The following is a 19316-nucleotide window of genomic DNA, read 5'->3' as shown; positions in this document are numbered from 1 at the left end:
CATGGCCGTTATGATTTGTGCAAGTCTCATTCTGCCAAAATTCCCTTTTCATTAATGAGGAACTCTCTTTTATCATTATTTACAGAATTCCTTAGACTCAGAGAGTGATTTGAATCACTGGAGAAGTAACTGACCAGATGTTTCTATTTCCTCCTTCCAGAACTCGTAGATGGGAATTGAGGAGGTATCCTGAAAGTCTTTTCCCTCCACAGTTCATTGGTCAGGTAGTTCTTAATGAGAAATCTTTTCTTTATTTAGGATATATATATATCTCCGAAATATATATGTTTTCACCTATACAGGTATTTGTTTTGTTTTTGGAGGAGGGTAGTGGGTTTTAGGAATGTTCGTTTACATATTGGTGGCTAGACACAGGTTTTATAGCCACCCCTTCCCCATTGCATTTTCAACTGCCAACAGAGAGATGGTTCTGGAAGCAGTTGCTATCCCCCCACAGAGTCGGGTTGTCATCTTTTGTTTCTTTGTTGGCAGAGCGAGGGGTGATGGTGAGCGGCAGTTATCCAAATGATTCCTGCCCGAAGCTGAAGGCACTGTTTAAAAAGGGACGATGGGGATAAACATTCTCTCGATTCTCTGATTCTTACCCTGAGAGTGTTCAGCTCGCTGTAGTTCCTCCCCTCGTTGGTGTGCTGGGCTTACAATGTTGCCTCTTTGCAAATACTTGTATCTAAACCTGCGAAGATGGGAACACACTGTTCCGAGATCTCCACTGGCATCATCCTGTACTATCTCTGTTTAGGAAACCGAATCCGGTCTCCCTGCTCGGGAGTGCAGAGACCGTCCAGCCCGGAAGCCATGCTCGTGCAGCTGCCACCACCCAGGGAGAAGAACAGCTGGAAGCTTTGGTGGGCGCCCGACGAGCCGCGAGCAACTCTTCCTGTTAATTAGCGCCAGCCAAGGCTCCAAATGTGCCTTATTGCAACCCCTAGCGGACTCTCAACTCGCCAATAGTTTCTCGCTTTCCTGTCCCTGCTCTTGCGGAGAAAAATTACAAACGTGCGTGCACACATACACATTTTCACACACGCCCTTCTTTCTTCACTCAAGAAAACCATCGGTAACGTCTGTCTCCTAAAGAAAATTCAACTCTTCGCGCTCTCTTTCTTTACCTAGAGGCTAGCAGTCCCGGCAAACACTCACTGGGCTCTCTCCGCTGCTTTGCGCGCCCCCTACCTGCCTACGGCGGGGGTGGCGCTGGGGGAAGGGGGTCTGGGAGTACGCTAGACTCGTTTCTCCAGTTGGTGCCGCTCCCCTGGCTCGGCACTTGGTATCTCCCACCGTCTTGCTCTCGCCGGGAAGCCGGGAAGGAGGAGGCGACTGTGGGCGTCGCCGCCGCCCTTCCCGGAACCGGAGCCAAACCCTGATCCGGGGTCGACGTCTCCTATTTCAGACTCACATCTGGCCCAGCCGTGAAGATATTGGCGGCTGGAGAGTTACTCCACGCGAGGCGCCCCAAGTCCTGAGCATGCCCAGTAGGACTCCTTAGGCTCCCAAAGCGAGTTTCTGAGCGTGCAGATTCCGCTTTTCCGCTTTTTCGCGGAAGCTCAAGAGGGTGGAAAAGGAGGGATCCAGGGCTTAGGGCACAGACCGAACCTGGGTGAGGGGCGGAGCCGGTTGGGGAGCCCAGGGAGCTGGCCGACCAGGCCGGGCAGCGGCTGGAGCGCAGGGCCCGGCTCCGGGGGTGGGGGAGGGGGGAAGAGTGTCAGCGCTGACCCGACGCGCCGCCAGGAGGCTGCGTGTGGCCGGCCTTCGCTCACTGAGGTCACGCTGGCAGCGGGAGGCAGTCAGAGGTTCTCTCACATGGACCGACGCTAAGAAAGCTTGCGGGTCTCTTTCGCACCGCACTCACGGGCTGGGCTTTTCTAGAAGGCGGGGTAGAGGGGGAAAGGAAGAACCCAAACATTTCTCTCTCTCTCCGCCACCTCGCTTTTTTCTTTGTTTCTTTTTTTTTTTTGCTAAAGTTATGCTGGCAAGAGACTTTGCATTCTAAGTCAGTCCTCAGGCTTTACACATCGCGGTCGTGATCACGCTTCTGTATAGGTGTGTGTGTGGTGTGTGCAACAGTGCGTGCGTTTGTGTATGTCTTGACTATAAAACACTATCCCAGGTTGATTTGGGGATGACAAACACTTCTCCGAACCCCACCTCCCACCCCACCTAACCCTCTGGAGAAAATAGAAGCTGGTCATGAGAGTACTCTGGCCGGGAACTCATCGTGGTACGAAATCTAAATTTTGTTGATCCATATTTCCTTCCTTTGCTCCCCCACCCCCAGCTTTCTCCTTCCCTCCCTCCACCCTCTAACACCGTGATCTTTCTCATTTTGATTTCCCTTTCCTTTGCCCGCTACCTGCTCCCTCAGCCCTCCTCTTCTGCTCCTCCTCCGGAGCTCCCCCTTCCTCCCCACCCCATCTCAGCTGCGGCTAAAACCTGGAGTCTTGGTGGAAAAGGGAGAGGGAAAAAAAAAAAAAAAAAACCTTGGCTGTGGAACTGTCAAACCGGGCATGCTCAGTAGACAGGGCAGGTTTTTTGGTCTCGAGTAGCGGAGAAACATTTTTTGCACCACCGCGACCAGCCTTAGAGCGCGGCGGCGGCGGCCACAGCAACATCAGCACAGCCATCAGCCGTGCAGACGCCCCGCACCTGGGAGCGCGGCGGGCTCCGGCTTAGCCCGGAGTTCACCTCCGAGTGCCCCGGGGGCTGAGCTCATCCCTTCTGCTCGCACATACACGCACACTCTCTTTCACGGACACGCACGGGTATACACACTCTCGTACCCACATACGACCCCGGGCGCTAGCACCCTCCGGGCAGCGATCGTCCACTGGCGCGGTAGTAGCCAGGTTCGGTACCTGCCCCCGGCGGCTGCCGGCTTGGAGCACCGTCGCGACGGACCGGAGGAGAGAGATGCTGGGGCCCGAGCGGCAGCTAGAACAGTAATGTGGATTTACAGTCGTTTCCCGCAAGAACCGGCTGAGACGCCTGAGGTCCCGGGCTCCGGCAGCGCCCTGCGGGACTGAGCACCTGGCGAGGGGGCGGGGGACCGCACCTGGGGACGCCACTGAAACTTGCGCCTGGACTAGGTAGGTGCGTTGCTCCCGGCTCCCACATCCTTCCCTTTGGTTCGCGGCCCCTACCCTCCCACCTCCCACCCCGAGGACTCGCGGCTAACTTCGCCCCGAGGCTGCAGGCGGCGGATGGCGGCTCCCGGCCCTGAGTGGCGGGCAGCGTCCGCTCAGAGAGCCCGGCTCGAGGTGGCAGAACCTCGGCTCCTTCTTCTCTAGGTCTTCGCCCGGCTCGGGGCTCTGGACCACCCGGGGCATATGGGAGGTCGGCTTTGTCCGCAGTTCAAGCTTTCAGCGGGCCCTGGGGGCGCTGCCCTTCGAGGGCTCACTAGGCTTCTTAGGCGACACTTTTGCCAACCAACTCCTCCGGTTCTGAAAGGCGGGGGGGAAGGGGGTGCGGAGTGGGGCTCGCCTCAGCTCGCGCGCAGAGCCCCGGCGCTCTAACAAGTGGACCTGGACGTTGGGGACGGGGGCGGGCTCGGTCCGAGAAGAGACAAGGGGGCGCCTCTCCTCCAGCATTTTTCCCACCTGGAGCGTCCGCCAGGGGCTCGGCCACTCGGGTCCCGCTCCTGTCTCTCTGAAGAGAAGATGCCTAGGGTCTAGAACGCACTTGAGTACCTGTTTGCTTTCGAATTTCTCTTTGAAACCACACTCGGGGAGTCCAGGTTCCGGGGGAAACTCCAGGACCTCCTTCTAACCCACACCGTCTGGGGCCCTACCCAATGCGTCCTTCCTACACTCCAATCTTGGTCAAGAGACAGTCTTTACGCAGCAGTCGGTGCTCTGGGAGCCGTCGGTGTTGGCTTTCACCACGCGCTCAGCTGCGCGGGTTTGTGTGTTTTCACATTTTATCCGGAGATGTGGTACGGGCAATATACCAGCGGCCAGCACGTTTGCGGAGTGCCAGGTACCCTCTAGGCATACCTGGGGAAATGTAACCTCACTTTCTACTCTACAACGGGCACGTTGCCCGTTCAATTTTAGGAGGTGGAGAAGGGGAGACAGCGCGACTTGGTGAGTGGATGTGTTTGCAGTCAGGAGTATATTTAAACATTTCAGCAAACCCAGTGCGGTCGGTTGTTTACAGTTGCGGAGACGGACGATCTCACTCCACTCGTAGATGTTGTCTTGACATGTATTTCGCCACCGGGAGAGTAGGGGCGGGGGCGGGGGCTGGGGCTGGTTTGCAGCTCGTGCTAGCCGTCGGCAGCTTTGGGGCTTAGCGGATCTGCATCACTGCTGCTGGCTATATGATAATATGGGTAGGTCTCCAAAATGAAGCAATTGGTCGGGAGATGTCCTGAACTTTCTTTCTTTTTCTTTTCTTTTTTTTTTTTAATTTACCTGGAATGTTAATTCGGAGGAGTATTTGAAGTGGCCGGAAAAAATACAAAAAGAAGTTCCTAGTGCCATAGTAGGGAAATTAGTAGCCACTCGGTTTTAGAAACAAAAAAGAAACGAAACACCCCAGTGGATCCTATCAGGTACTGTTACATTAGCACTTAATTGATTGCGTTTGTGCTAAGGGTCACAGACAGCTTCTTTGAATTTTAGATTGTTGTTCTGTGATCATAATTAACAAACCAGGTACACTATACTATGAGCATCAATCGCTACTCTCAACCTGTTTGGGGAAAACATTGCAAATGTCTGCTTTATCTTTTGATTGAAATATCCTTGTCTGTCTTCTTAGTCCAAAGACTTCCGATTTGGAGCATAGGACACCCCTGTACTGCTAAGAAAGAGCACAGTCTAAGGAGGAAAGGCTTTATTATTAAAAGGAGATCAACAGCCTTACATTCTGCTCCCTGGTTACCCAGCATTTACTTGCTTGATTACCACCCCCCTGCTCCTAATACCTGCAACGTGGGGGGAAAATGAATTTTCATAAGGCATTAGTATGACCCTTTAAGTAGATAACTGGAAAAGCAGAATCTTAATATTGCCATTTTTGTCCAAGTTCATAAGACGTTTTATGTGTGTGTGATGTGTTAAATAATTTACTGTTGGAAAGTTTTTTTTAAGGGTAGTGTATAAGTATGTCAAAATAATGTTGGAATCTTTTAATGATAATATAAGAAAGTCCCAAGATGCATTCGGAAAGGGATTCAGGTAATTTCTAAGATGAATCCATGCTCTAAATGTTATTTAAAAGTTTTCAGATTGTCCCCCAGAATGTTTTTGAAAAACAGGTGTTTCTGGAAAACAGCTCAATGAACAAAGGTTAACATTTGTATAACAAAACCAATAGAGTCTATTCCCTAGAACCATGCCAGACACATAGTACAAACCGAGTATTTTTTGAATCCATGAATTTGTATTTACCATTAGTTCTAGGTCCCCATTATGAATTAAGAATAGTCATGTCATTTGACAAAATATACAATGGAACTGAAGGAAAGAATGCTTTGTGGAGTCATTGTGCTCTAAGATTAAGTGAGATTCCAAATATTGAAATAAATAGCTGTGTTAAAAAGTAAAATCAGATTGTATATTAACTACTATCTCATCCAAAGGCCTAATTTGAAATCTAAATACTCTGAAGGTCTTGGTGTTTCACTTCACTGTCATCTGTGTAAATAATGCTGACATGATCCTAGTTTCCCTTATAGTCATTGTACCTTTCTGATGCCTTTAATACTAAGATTCTTGCTGAAACAGAACAGTCCAACATTCAAGTTTATTCTGTACAATACGATTTTAAATTGTCAAACTGCAAAGTATTCTTTTGATATGGTGCCTCTGAAAACAGAAAGCTTATTTTCCATGACAGTCTTAAAACTTGGAAATGGTTAGAAGGTTCAGTATTAACATAAAGTTTTTTTTCCATTTTATGTTAGAAATAGCAATTAGAATCCATGTAATTTTTACTTGAAGCTTGCTTTTCCTGAAAGTCCATCAGTTACAGTTTTCAGTATAGTTGTCAAGTACTTGGTATAGATTATGGTTAATAAATTTCCTAAGGTTTCCCAAACAAGTGATTTATTTATCTATTTGCTTACTTACTTACTGACCTGAGGTCAAAAGAAGAGCAGTACTTTGAATACTTGATGCAAAGATTAATTAATTAAAGCAAATTTTCTTATAATATTCACATATTCTAGCATTCTCACGCACACACACACATCATGCACACGCACTTTTAGAAACAATCTCATGAGAACGCCATGCATCAGATGTGAAACATGTATGATAATTTTATTAATATTATATATGTTTCTTTAAGCTCCTGTATGTAGATTTACCCTTTAAAGTAGTAATCTATGCATGCTTTTTTTTATATATATATAAGAAGCTTCCCTTCGTTTACCACTTGGAAGAATGGTTTGAATTGGATTACTAGCACAACTACAGGCAGATTAAATGATAAAGAATATTGTGAAGGATAGTATTTATTAATAGCAATTGTGATCAATAGAATATATCAATGACTGGAAATACAGCTGCTGATTATAAAAAATTAAAAGGAATCAGCTTTCAAAACTGTTTCCATGTACAAAAACTGCTTTAAATCATCTGCAGATTCTGAGTATTAGATTAAATTACTGTTTTGAATTGAAATTACTCCATTTCCTTTCCCTAGACGGTGAAACATTCTGATTCCTGGCTTAATATATAATTTCTTTTCCTTTCTGTTTTCCAATGATTTTTTTTAAGAACTGAGGAAAGTAAATATCATATAGAACCAGCTAGAACTGTGCTTAGTTTGAGCAGGTGAATGCTATAAAAGGTTTCACACAGCTTTTAATTATTCCAAACAACCTTGATGGTCCAACCATATGTGTGTCTACCGTATGTGGTACCCTGTAATGACAATTTATATAATGTATAGAGATTTTATAGTTTGCTAGATGTACTGTGGTACAATTTAACAAGACCAATGAAATTGCTTACATTTGGAACTCATGAAAAATAGGGCTGAGTGAATTGGAGTATGATGGCATAAACTGAAAATTGTTTTGTAACAATATTTGTACTGAATTGTACTGTGAACATTTCTATATATAATCAAAGCAAACTAGTTTTAATTGGAGATAGTAAATATTTTTACAGTTGATGTTGAATCACTAATACTTTAAAAATAATCATTTAGAGTCTAATAAATAAAGCCTGTTAAATTCTTATGTAACTTTGGGACTCATTTCTAGACCTGAAAGTATAATCTTGGATAATTTACAGTTTAAAAAAAATTCTGACTTTTACTTCCTGTCCAGGCCTCCACTTTAGGTAAACAATAGCATATGGTGAAACATGCATATATGCCAACTAACCACTATCTCTTGGATGATGTTTTCAATGTGATGTAATGATTCTGAAATATTGGGTTCTCCTTTCCCACCTACTTAAAATGGAGTGGAGAAGGGAATTGGAAAATGGACACAGGAAAATGTGTTAAATCATCTCTTTTTATATCAGTGAATCACGCACGCCCTGAGCTCTTACTCAAAGCCTTCATATCTGTGTTTATGGTAGATATGTGCCAAGATTAATATTTTTTTCCTGGGTACTTATGACAGGTCTCTATGGCTGTATCTAGGTGACACCTAAATATGTGAGTGAAAAGTTCCGTCAACCATCCAGCTGTTTGAGGTGATGCAGACAAACATCTGGTTGGTTGAGAGAATTTTTTACTTGGTCTCTGGATATTTTGGAGTCATTTAACAAGCTGATGAATCTTAATACCTATGTCAAAAAATAAAAACATAAAGTGAAACCCTTTAAAATACATATAGAGTACCTTAAACACTCTTGGGTTACTATAACACATATAATGAGCCAAATGCTACCCTGAATCTACAGCCTTCTATGAAATGTTTAAGGAGATGCAGTGACAAAGCAGTTACAAAAACAGAAACACACTGGCCTTTTCAAAAAGCCAGGAAATAAAACACTTTAACTTCAATTCTATCTCCCCCACCTCCACCCCCGGTACTGATTCATCAGTTTAAAGAAATCAACTTAAAGAGTTTGATATGTTGGCTTCTTACGATTTCCTGCACCTCACTTTTCACCGATTCTTCCACTGCCATGGAAACTAGATGGGACAGACAGCTGGGAGTCACTAATTCAGGATGGGAACCTGCTTGTTAATTTAATTTCATGCCAGCCTGTTGGTCCCTGAGAGTAACTAGAAAAAGCTAGGGGATTGAATTTGTGAGCAATAAACAATTAAGCAGAACAAAAATAAGTGCCATCACTGTCATTTTCCTGAAGATCTTACTGCAGCCCCACTTGTCCCTAATCAAGCAGTTCTTTAAAACTAGTCACAAAAAAAGAACTTTGATTTGTGCATTCCTATTGATATTTATGTGTAGGCTACAGAGAGTTTTTTGTTCTATGAGGACTTCACAGCTGTAAAATAGTTTTATATTAGCTATTGCATTGAAAAAATATGTTCAGTCAAATTATGATTTTGTAGACTTTTAAGAAGCCTAGTTAGAGATCATAGTAAAGTTAAATATAAATGATGCTTGAATTTTCTGGTAAGGTTGGTTATTTTCCCTTTTCAAGTATAAAAACAATTTTATTAAAATATCTGTGTCCCACTTTTTTTTTTTATTACAGAGACCAAATGGATTTGAATACATTTATTTGAAATCTGTAAAACACTCATTTTACCCATCACCATAAAGCATACTGATTGTTTTAACTTTAATTGACTAAGTTGTCAGTTGATAAGTAGTCAACAATGAGGAAATTGTCTTTTAATGTTTCTCATATTCTTTTGTAACATTTTTGTGGCTGATTATGACTAACAAAATTGAATTTGGGGATCACAAACTCTATACGAGTTGAATTGCAATCCATGTTAAGCCTTTTGCAATATTATCAGCTCTGGGTTCTGATAAAATAAAAATTTCCCCCCTGAATTTATAGCTGTACACAAATTTCTATATTATGGCTAAGAAAGAGTAATTCTCAAAAAGGATTTTGGTGAGAAAAAAAGAGATATAAATCTATATCTATATTTATATGTCACCAGGTAATTTTCTGTTTCAAAGTGACTAGAGCTTCAAAATACAAATGTCTCAGATAGAATTATTAAAGGTAGAATGAAGTAGTGATTTAAGAGTTTAGGAAAAATAATATTTTCATTTTAAGGAGTATTTTTGATATCATTATCCAGTTGTTGGGTATTGAATTGCATATATTTTGATAACTGGTTTATTTTTGTTACTTGAGCCATGTCTGAGTAAAATTACCAGAATATCTGAGTAAAATATGAAAATTTCAATCATCATTATTGATCATGTAGATTTCCTAGTATCTATCTGTGTCATATCTTTGTCATGTTGATTTCCTCTAACTTTTCAGCAGATGCTTGACTTCTGAATGTATAGTGAAAAAAAATAGTCATCTGAATAGTTCCAAATATATAATCAGTTAATTTTAACTCTTCATCTAAATGATGTTATGAAGATAACAACCTCAGTTTCCCTTTAGAAATTAATGCATGCATGCTAAGTTGCTTCAATCATGTCTGACTCTTTGCAACACCATGGACTATAGTCCAGTGGGCTCCTCTGTGCATGGAATTCTCCAGGCAAGAATACTGGAGTGGGTTGCCATCTCCTTCTCCAGGGGAATCTTCCTGACCTAGGGCTCGAACCTGTATCTGTTGAGTCTCTTGCATTGGCCAGAGAGTTATTTACCACTAGCGCCACCTGGGAAGCCCAGAAATTAATGTTTTCCTATTTAGATGAAAAATACTGTAAATATTCAGAATGCTGATTGAATATATGTATTAATATGTGTGTGCATGTATATGTGTGTGACTTTGAGTAGAACCCCTATATGGTTTTATCAAAGGAAATCCAGTTTCATTTTAATATTTGGAATCACAGCTTAGTGTTTTTAACTGCATGTGTGAATTAGAGTTTTTAAAGCAGCCAAAATAAAAAGTACATTGCTATCAGTTTGCATACTTTGGGGAAAATCTGATCACAAGCTAAGGTCAAGGAGAAAATTTCCCCATTTCAAGGTCTTGTATAATTGGTGGATTCTAAGTGTTTATATTGGAGAAGGCAATGGCACCCCATATTAATTCTAATGCCTCTATCTGGTTGAGACACCTGTCAAAGAGAAAGTGCCAGATTAGCTGGACAATTGGTATATTAGATATTGGAATCCCTGTGTCCCAGCAGTGGATAGACATTTTAAGAAAATTCTTCAGTTGTTCAGAGAAATTAGAAAAAAGATACCGCAGATGGCCTATCCCAATAATCCAGGTTTTTTTCAGGTACATTTAAAATTAAATGTCCTAAGAGATGATTAATTCAGGAAAGTTATTGATAATGAACTCATCTTATGTTACACATCCTTTGCACCTATGATGATGCCTTATTAAAGGTGTCTCAATCTTGCTAATTACCACCTGTGTTTAAATATAGAGTTGTATAAATACACTATAACCACACAGTGGCTGGAAGCTTTCTAAACCTGAAATGTTCCTAGCTAACTCAATTGCTATCAACAAAATGTTTCTGATCAACATTTTGAATTTATACGCTGTGCATTACCCCCCTTTAGCATTAATGATTTTCTTTTTTTAAAGCTGCTCTGCTTAATTGCAAGCATTTGAGTGATATTGATGTGTGTTCTCCAGCTCTATTAACTAGCCCCCAAATATATTTGTATTTATGTGTGTGGATGGAATTTTTTCTAAAGTTATATTTATTAAAAATTAAGTGTACATTTTGATGTGGATTTAAGCATCATTTATAGAAACATAAGTACATCACCTATTTGCTTGCTGCATGCTTGAAATGCATATATTTTTGTGACTGTAACTCATATCTTTAGAGCTTTAAGGAATGTAGGGAAGCATTGACAGAATTGCTGTGCAAGTCAAGTAAGAAACTCCTTTTATTAATTTCACTAATGAGATCTAGTGACTTCTAAGGGAGAAGGTTGTGCTGTTGATTGGCCAGTTGATACCTATTACTTTAACTTGAGAAGACTCTTGTACCTCTAAATACCAATAACATCACTCTCATTTATTCCTCCCTCCTTTCCTTCCTTTCTTTTTCTTTCTTTCTTTCAGCTATTTCCAGGAGTTGAGGTCGTAGGTACAGATTTATGAGAAAAGATGCTCTGGGACATTCACTGAAGTTTTGGGAGTGATTAATCGTTTTATTCTACTTCTAAATCTGACCTATTCTTTAAGTATATACTAGAAAATTATAAATATAATGTGATATTTGTATATTGTTTTTGGCTCATACATTCTTTCAATTATCTTAGGAGCTAAAATAAAATAGCACACTAATATTCTGGGTTGGTACCTTTTGTTACAGATTTACTCTGTGCATGTTTCTATATGTTAGTGCACTTGTGATTGATTTTTCTTGTTTATTCTAATAAAATGTCAACCTTTAGGTGTGACACCATATATTTATTTTTTTAGTTTCAATAAAGTGTTAACACAAGAGTGCTACATTTTTCATTTGTTTTGTTCTTATCCTCTGTTTGAGATATTGCCTTAATGAAACATTGGACAACTTGTGAAAGTGAAGTAATCTTAATATAAACAATTAGAATTCAGTGCAAGGGAAATATTTTAAGGGTAATTTAACACAGAATAAAGAAAAATTTAACAATATATTTCTGTTAATCATGGAATAAAACATGTTTAAGAAAATATAAAATAGTACTAGACTAAGTAAGAAGGGAACACTGGTCCTAGACATTTAACAAAATACTTGGGACTGCTTTGTTGTTAAGAAAGCAGAAGAATCAATGTTTACACAGAGCTCTGGGATGATAGGTCTTGAAATCTCAAGTGTTTTCCATAGACTCGCCAAGTCTCATGGACTGGCTTCTTTTAACTGGAGATTTCAGTATTACACAGTTTTGGTTATACGTCATAAAACCATCTTCATGAAGAAAAAACTTCATCTGTTCAGTCAGTCATTCATTCATCAAAAGTTTGTAAATGCCTGTTTATCCAGTAATACAGAGATCTTAAAAAAAAAAAAAAAACTTACCATATAATGGGGGAGACAGACATTTGAATTGACTTTTAAATAATAGGGAAGAATTTTTTTAGAGAATACAGAGACCCGCAGTCCACATGGCTAAAGGATTGTGAAAGGGTAGAAGTCTAAATTAGCAATGGGGAATATTAACCCAGGAAAATAGAATATTGTTTTATTTCCTGTCTGGGTTTGGGGAACAGAGGTCAGGGATAATGTCTTATTTCCTTCTGTGTGCCTGACACACAGAGGAGGCTTAGTACATATTTGTTGAATGACTGAGTGTGTTAGTATATTCCTGCATGGAAAGAAAATCCTGGAGAATTGTGGTTTTTATGATTTTTATCCAAAATCACACAGTGTACTGCACTGTAGCAGAATCTACTGAATTAGATGAGGGGCTTTAAAGTGAGGGGGGCAGGTCACCAACTTTGAGTTTTAGAAAGATGGCAGCCAGTATGAAGGATGGATTGAAGTCCATGAAGAGTACATTAAGGGACTGTGTTGCAATTATGAGGGTGTGAACCATGGCAGGGACAGCAAAGATGGAAAGGAGAGGGAAAATTTTGAAAGCTACTCATAAGGTAACAGCATTTGGGACATGGAAATCGATTACCTTTAAAGGCTAAGGAAAAGGGAGAAATGACACTAAGGCTTTTGGCTTGGAAAATTGTGTAATGCTGTTAAGCAATACAGGGAACATAGAAGAAAAAGCCAGTTTTGATGGGGATAATCAGGTTAATGTTTGAATTTACTTAATATGAGACACTATCTAGACTTCCTGATAGAGATGATTTGTCACATATGGAAATTGCAGATCTGAAGATCAGGTCTGGAAAAAGATTTGTGTGTCATCAGTCAATGTAGTAGTTGAAATCATAGGAAGGTGAGTTCACCTAGAGAGTATATGTAGAGTAAGAAGAGAAGTAAGGATGAAATCTCCAGACACACTGAACTTAAAACGGTGGTGAAATACGAGGAATGTTCAAGAGAGAACAAGTCAAGAAAGAATAAAGTCAGAGAGGTAGAAGGCGAACCAGGAAATAATGAAATAAAAGCTTAGGGAGGAAAGGGTTTTAAAAGTGCCATCTGAGCAAAGACTTGGGAAACTAATTCATTAAAGGAAATTCAAATGGCTAGTAAGCATGAAAAAAGCTCAATCTCCAATAATCAAAATAAATGCAGATTAGAAAAAATAAATACAAAGAGTTTTGTTTTGTAAGATGACACTTGGTGTAATTGCTCAAGACCCAAACTTCAGAGTTTTCTTGATTCTTCTTTTTTCACACCTGACATTACTATACCTTCAAGCCATATCCTTTGAATCATTTTCCTCTCAGTCTAAGCCACTGTCTCTCACCTACACTACTGAAATGGCCTTCTAATTTATGCCCTTATATACATTTTTGACCCTACATAGTTTTCCACACAGCAACTAGGTTGATCCTTTAAAAAAATAAATAAGATCTTGTGATTTCCCCACTCTCTACCCTCTGATGGCTGGCTTGTTATCACACATAAAATAAAATTTTACAAATCTTTACCATGTCCTACACAGTCCTGCAGGATTAGTGTGTGTGTGTGTGTGTATATATCTAGTATATATATTAGTATATATATATATATTTAGTATATATATATCCTTATATATCTGATTTCATATCCTTCTATTCTGCCGGCCAAATTTTGCTCATAACATTCTAGCCACCCTACCTTCCATTCTGTTCCTTAAACATGCCATGCACTTTTGTCTCCCAGGGCCTTTGCACTTGCTATTCCCTCTGCCCAAAATGAATTTTCTTACTTTGAACAAGTTTTCCTTCATCATAGAGATATTCCATGGCCATCCTATGTAATGAGTCCTCTGTATGCCTTTATCTGCTTCTGTTTTTCCCTCATATTGCTCATCACTATTTGGTATCACTCTATGTTTATTTATATTTATCAAATCTACTAATATATAAGATCCCTGAGGGCATGGACTTGGTGTCTGTTTTGCTCGCTGCATGGACTGGGTATCTGTTTTGCATTCATGTCACCTAGCACAGAGCCTGGTACATAGTAGATGTTTAATAGGAATTGGTTGAATAAATGAATGAATAATAAGGACATGATGAAATGTTAGTTGGTATGGATTTGGCAGCTTGCAGCCAAAAGCCTTAAAAATGCTCATACCAGTTGACCCAGTAATTCTACCTCTGGGGATTTTGTCCTAAAGAAAGAGTGCAAAAAAGCAGCAAAAGCTTTATTTGGCAAAGATTTTCACCAAGCATTATTTGTAAGAGTGAAAAAAATGAAGAAACTTAAATATTCAGCAAGGGAATTGCTAAGTGATTTATGATAAGTATAGACAATGTAATATTTTATGATAAAAGGAGAACGTTTAATGTTACACTATCAAATAATGAAGCAGAATACACAGTTATATATACCCAATATGTAAGAAAGAAAAAATGACTGGAAAAAGATTAATACCCCAAATAATTATCTCTGTTTAGAGGAGGTAGGTAATAGGTGATGTTTTTCCTTTCTGTATTTTTGAGATTTTCTAAAATAAGTCTATATAATTTTCATTACAGAAAAAAAATACATTTATGAAACAAAGAGGAAGCAAAAACACAAATATAAATTGTGTTTCCACATTAGAAGTGAAGTTTAGGTAATAAATAACGAGAATAAACCTATTGTCCTTGAGGAATACACCAATTGTAATTGGGGCCAACTTTTGTGTGGCTGCTTTATTTTGAAGAGTTCTACAGCCAGGGAAAATAATTGAGATCCACTGATCCAATCTAGTCTTCATTCACTGGAGAATCAAGGAGGGTTGAGTTTATCATGTTAGGATTTAAACAGGGTGTTCGAGGGAGATTAGGCAAGTTAAGGCTTCTTCATATTGCTGTGGAAAGCACTAGCAATTCACTTCATGTAAAACAGAAGTGATTACTCACTATATTTCTTCATGTCATGTAGTACAAACAATTAAGTGTAGTTAGACTATAGATTACTTGGCTATTCAGCCACAGTCACCTCTAATGGAAAAGAAGAAAAATAGCATTGACAAGTTTTGGCAGGTCTCATCATTAGAGATTCCCATATTGCCAGAAAAAAAAGCTGAAGCCAATAATGTAAACCTAGAAGTTATCCTGGCCCTGAGGAAGAAAGTGACAATAGAGTGCTGCAGCATTAATTGTCTGAGAACACTGATCATTGTAATGGGGAAACTCTCTGTTATTAACACAGTTATTTTCTACAAGGTCTTTGAGTAAATGTCCCATTAGAAAAAAAGCATTAGGATTTTCAAAGCATGTGTAGCAATTGTAAAAGATATTCTCATCAGTATAATAATGTGTGACTTATATGCATCCCAAAGTCCTTTGAAAGTATAGTGTTAATATAGGTGTTTTGGTGTTTTAGTTATAGTTTGTAATTGAGTAATTATTGAAAAACAAATTTAAAAAGCCCCATTTTCTAAATGAGTAGGAGTTATACTTTTTAAATGCATCTGAGAAAGAGATCTAGCCATATACACATATAAGCATGTTCAAATTAATACATATGAGTACAAGGGATCTTCCCAACCCAGGGATTGAACCCAGGTCTTCTCCCGCATTGCAGGCAGATTCTTTACCAGCTGAGCCACCAGGGAAGTCCTTTTTTTTGAGCCAGATTTTTAGACCTTTCTTCTGCTCACCTCCAATTTATGCATTTTATATCCTTAGTCAATCTCAGATGGTAGTTTCATTTTAAGAAGCTGAGAACTGAAGGATGTAGAATATTATTCTCTAGGTGGGCCCAAACAAGAGGCAGTAGCACTAATGAAAGCTTAGGTTAGATGATCTCTTAATGAGCTTTTCAAATTTGGATTTAGTACTCTTCTTATAGGCTCTAGCCTACCTCCAAAACCAATAGTTCTATAAGACGCATTTCTAACATTTGTGGCTCCTGCTGTTTTTGCCTCTGTTATGCATCATCTGGTTGTGTTCAATGATGGCCCTGTCAAACATTTTTTTTTTTTTTTCCTCTAAGGGTAGCTAGCCTTCATGCAGTATTAAGATAGTCAGCAGTTTTTTTTTTTTTTTTTTTTTTTTTTGTGGTAATGAATTATTGAGTCGAACAAAGAGGTAAAAGGTAAGGGAAGTGGTACATGTTGGGAACTGGTAAGTGATGGCAAGTGACTCGGGGTATCTTACATAGATTGTGTGAACTGGCCTTCGCTAATCATAAGGGGGAAGATAGGCTCGTAAAGGCTCAGTCAGAAGGCAATTAATAAGCGAGCAGAGAAGAGCTATCTGATTTTAAAGCTCTTTTGCTTCCCAGTCCTCTGTGTATCTCACCCAGGCGAAATGCTGCATATAGGACAGTCCGATTTTTAAAGCAATTTTGCTAGCTGCCTTGCAGAATCAGCTTGATGAGTATGAAGCCAATTTCTACAGACTGGCTCTGGTATATGTGGCAGAAGAGCCAGAAATACTTTTTGTAGTCTAGATCTAAGTACTTTCTGAAATGTATTTCCTTAAAAGATTCTAACTTTGCACTATTGTGGAACTACATGAACACTTGAGCAGAAGCATGTCTTTTTTGAGCAACATAAACAGTGATGAAAAATGCACATTGGGCAATTAGACTGCAGCCAATCAAGAGCACCACTCTAGTCTATTACAAATGATTTATATATATAGTGTATTGGATATGGAGATCATTACTAATAATATTATACTCTATTATCATTGCAAGGTCACCTTGGTGATCTTTGTCAAAGGTGACAATGATGTTATTGACCTACATTTTTTTTAAAAAATTGCTTTTAGATATTGTCTTCTGTCTTGATTAACTGTGTAGAAAATTTAAATTGTTTGCCCTTATTACTGAGACTTTTGCCTCAAATATTAAAAAAGATGAGTTTGGGAATTACTTAATTGATAAATTGGGGCCATCAGGTTAATGAAATGCCAATCATAAAGTACTAAAATGTTAATATTTTCCTTTTCTTTTTCTTTTGCTTTAATTTACCACAATGCATTTTCTAAAATGGATTTTTGAAGGATTTAAAACATATAGCTTTTTATTATATGGGTGATATAAGTTCATTTTAGAAATATTAGAAATAATATGGTTTTTTCATTTATCAATATATTATTAATATATGTCTATGTCAGTAAAGTATATTATATATGTATACACACAGAGATGAAGATACAGAGAGAGTCAGAGACACAGCTGAAAAAGCAATCAAAAATGTAAAAAAAAATGTAATTCTCCTCTTCCTCAATTCTTCCAGTGTATGATTTAAAAGCAGCAAATTAAAGCCATAGGTAGAGATGATATGGAATGATAATTAATATCCTAACAGTTCTCATATCATATTTAATGGCTTCTTAGTAAAACATATAGTTGTTCCTTGATATATTTCACCAAACTCCAATTATTGGGCATTAGGTAATTTCCAATATTTATATTAAAAAAGCATGAAAAAATTCTTATATATACTTCTTTGTATACACAGCTCTGATAATTGCCTTATAAATATATAAACATGGAATAAATGGATTGAAGGGAGTGCATATTTTTTAGGCTTTTGGTACCTATTGCCAAGTTGCCCTCCAAAAATACTGTACCAGTTTACATTACTACTGAAGGAGAAGTATCATATGACATCCTTATATGTGAAATTTAAAAAGAAATGATACAAATGAACTTACAGAACAGAAAGAAACTCAGACTTAGAGAATGAACTTATGGTTGCTGAGGGGAGTTAAGGATTGGATAGTTAAGGAGTTTGAGATGGGCATGTGCTATATTTAAAATGGATAACCAACAAGGACCTACTGTATAACACAGGGAACTCTGCTCAATGTTATGTGGCAGCCTGGATGGGAGGGGAGTTTGGGGGAGAATGGATACATGTATACATATGGCTGAGTCCCTTCACTGTCCACCTGAAACTATCACAGCATTGTTAATTGGCTATAACCCAACACAAAACGCTGAAAAAAAGATACAGTTCTTATGTTAAACATCTATGTGACTTCATATAAGGCCCTATATCAATTAGAGGGAGAAGTCTGTCAAGTGGAGTAAATTAATGGGGTTCATCACAGGGTACACTTCCTGCCCTATTCCCCAGTACCAAGTGTGCACATTTGTGGGCTTCCCAGATGGTGCTAGTCGTAAAGAATCTGCCTGCAATGCAGGAGATGCAAGAGATGCAGGTTCAGTCCCTGGGTGGGGAAGATCCCCTGAAGAAGGAAATGGCAACCCACTCCAGTATTCTTGCCTGGGAAATCCCATGGACAGAGGAGTCTGGCAGGTGACACAGTCCATAGGGTTGCAGAGTTAGACATGACTCAGCACACATGCTCACAAGTGTGCACATGAAGACATATACTCTATCTTATAACTTGAATAAAGAAAGTTGTGTAGAACTTGGGAAACCAAAGTGAGGGGACACGGGTTCTAGTGCTGGCTTTGCCACCTACCACATTATGTGACTTTACGCAGGCAATTTCACCTCTCCGGGACTCACTTGCCTAATCTTATAACAAGGTTGTTCTGAGAATTAAATGAAATGTGTATATGAAAGTTTTATGTAGATTGTAAAGGACTATCTTAATATAAGAAATTGTGATTGTTATAAATTGTCTACATTGGTGAAAAGATCTTGAAATTGTGGGTATTTCATCTCCAAATGAGTGGTATATTGAGTGAAAATTAAATAGTATTAATTTGGGAGAGTCTTTGTGGGTGAGAATTCCATAGCCCTTCATGTCTACTCATTCATAATTAAGAAATTATTAGCAGCATAGTTAATATAATTGTTTGGTGTTTCAAGCAGATCTCTTAAAAAACCGACCCCTTTATCCTTTGTGAATTAGAAAATGAAGCCTTTTATTCACAACTCCCATGCCCACTCCCACCCCCACCCTACACGTCTCTCTCCTTTCCCTCATGTAAGGACTACTTTGGACCTGCTTGTACATATGTTTGAAGGATAATTTGGCCTAATTTGTTTACAGGAATTACAAGGGTGACCTTTATTCAGCTGTCTCCTTTTCGATTCTCATAACTTCTGGATCTATCAAGGTATGTACATTCTACACTGAAACTTACTTTGGAAATTGAACACACACATATATGATGTGAAAAGAACAGAATGTTCCACCTTAATAATGTTATGTTTATTGAGTACTATGTAAACGAAATGCATTGTTTTAAACTTAAAATTTGGCTATTGTATAGATAATCTTGTGTCTGTACT

General features: G+C 39.3%; 1 protein-coding gene across 9 annotated transcripts in view; it reads left to right on the top strand.

Annotated features, from left to right (window-relative positions):
* The first annotated feature begins 333 nt into the window (after positions 1 to 333).
* TENM1 (teneurin transmembrane protein 1) overlaps positions 334 to 19316 on the top strand; it is a 918261-nt gene continuing 899278 nt past the window's right edge. For 4 of the 9 annotated variants that reach the window (XM_044937195.2, XM_044937198.2, XM_006065013.4 and 1 more), the window contains exons 1-2: positions 334 to 3104; positions 19075 to 19141. The gene's annotated coding sequence lies outside the window, so the exon portion shown is untranslated. Of the gene's footprint in view, positions 3109 to 3130; positions 4101 to 19074; positions 19142 to 19316 lie in introns of those variants that run through there. The other 5 variants (XM_044937191.2, XM_044937196.2, XM_044937192.2 and 2 more) reach the window with 3 other exon arrangements.

The sequence above is a fragment of the Bubalus bubalis genome, chromosome X (assembly GCF_019923935.1).
Source record: "Bubalus bubalis isolate 160015118507 breed Murrah chromosome X, NDDB_SH_1, whole genome shotgun sequence".
Classification (NCBI taxonomy): domain Eukaryota; kingdom Metazoa; phylum Chordata; class Mammalia; order Artiodactyla; family Bovidae; genus Bubalus; species Bubalus bubalis.
This window is presented reverse-complemented; position numbering and strand designations above follow the sequence as displayed.